Raw genomic sequence first — 1,768 nt, forward strand, 5'->3', positions numbered from 1 at the left:
CGGGCAAGCTTTCGCTCCACACGAGCATCAATGAGCCTTGGATGCCTATGAGCCTGTCGGCGGTTCACCAGCTGTCCTTCCTTGCACCACTTTTTGTAGGTACTAACTGCTGGATACCAGGAAACCCCACAAAACTCGCCTTTTTGGAGATTCTCTGACCCATTAATCTAGTCATCACTATTTGGCCCTTGTCAAAGATCTCTTCACTTGCCCATTTTTCCTGCTTCCCACACATGAAATTCAAAAACTGACTGTTGGTTTTAAAGGCTGATCAGTGCATGTGGATATATACCTGTCTGTGAAAATAATAGGGTTAATGGCAATGGAACCAATGGTGGAGCCAAGGTTAACATGAATCATAGAAGTGACTTTTGCACTGTGCAGGAGTAGGATCTGTTACTGGAAATCGCTGGAAACCACTGAACTGATTGTTGCAGGTTATATCAATGGAGTTCACATGATAATGATGATCACAATGTTTAGGAGGGTAAAGATTGGAGGCTCAAGTGATGCCCATTATGCTCTCTTCCTCTGTGTTTCCCTTATTCTCATGATGATGGGACATGGCTTTGTCCAATACATTTACTTAGATTCTAAGAAAGATGCTTGATGTATTTTAGTTTGTCATTTGTAGAAATGGCGGAATAGTTTTTTTTTTTTTTTATGTATGTTTATAAAAAAATAAAAAAATAAAAAAGGTTATCATGCACAAAAAAAGGGTATCACGGTTTTGACAAAACTATTAAGCAGCACAACTGTTTTCAACATTGATAATAATAAGAAATGTTTCTTGAGCAGCAAATCAGCATAGCAATGATTTTTAAAGTAGCGTGTTATACAACTGGAGTAATGACTCCATCACAGGAATAAATTACATTTTAAAATTGTTTTACAATAGAAAACAGTTATTTTGATGATGTACAATTTACAATACAAACAATTTTCACTAAGTAAGATTATTAGGTTCTTGTAAAACCTACTCCAATTATCTGTTTTATTTACAAATGTGAAAAATCTAACATTTACAATGTAATAATTCACAATATCACAGTTTTTTTGTTTTGTTTTTTTTTTACTAAATTTTAATCAAATAAATGCAGCTTTGATAAGCATAAGAGACTTTCAAAAAACATTAAAGAGTCATACTGACCTCAAACTTTTGAATGGTACTGTATACATTTTTTGTGCTATTTATCTTATATTTTCATATAATGTTCCCATATTCATTTGCTACAGATTAAAGTTCTTTAAAGTTGTTATTCCTGAATTACGTACTAAAGTAATAGTAGGTTGAGTGGGTTGTAACACTATACACATATTGCAGAATAATTTAACTTATCTTGGAGGAACTTTTATTGGTCTGCACATCAGAGCACTGATGAGAGCAAATCCCTGCAGCCATGTTCCGACATCCAGTGGAAAACTTGGTAACACTTTTCAATATGGTTCATTAGTTAACAGTTGTTAACTGTACTGGTTAACATGAACTAAACATGGACAATACTTCTACAGCATTTATCTTAGTTAATGTTAATTTCAATATTTACTAATACATTATTAAAATCAAAAGTTGTATTTGTTAACATTAGTTAATGCACTGTGAATTAACATGAACTACACTCTTAAAAATAAAGGTGCTTCACGATGCCATAGAAGAACCTTTTTGTCTAAATGGTTCCATAAAGAACCTTTAACATCTGAAGAACCTTTCTGTTTCACAAAAGGTTCTTTGTGGCGAAAGAAGGTTCTTCAGATTACAAAAAGGTAA

The sequence above is a fragment of the Sinocyclocheilus grahami genome, unplaced genomic scaffold, assembly GCF_001515645.1.
Source record: "Sinocyclocheilus grahami isolate Dianchi unplaced genomic scaffold, SAMN03320097.WGS_v1.1 scaffold9.1, whole genome shotgun sequence".
NCBI classification, from domain to species: domain Eukaryota; kingdom Metazoa; phylum Chordata; class Actinopteri; order Cypriniformes; family Cyprinidae; genus Sinocyclocheilus; species Sinocyclocheilus grahami.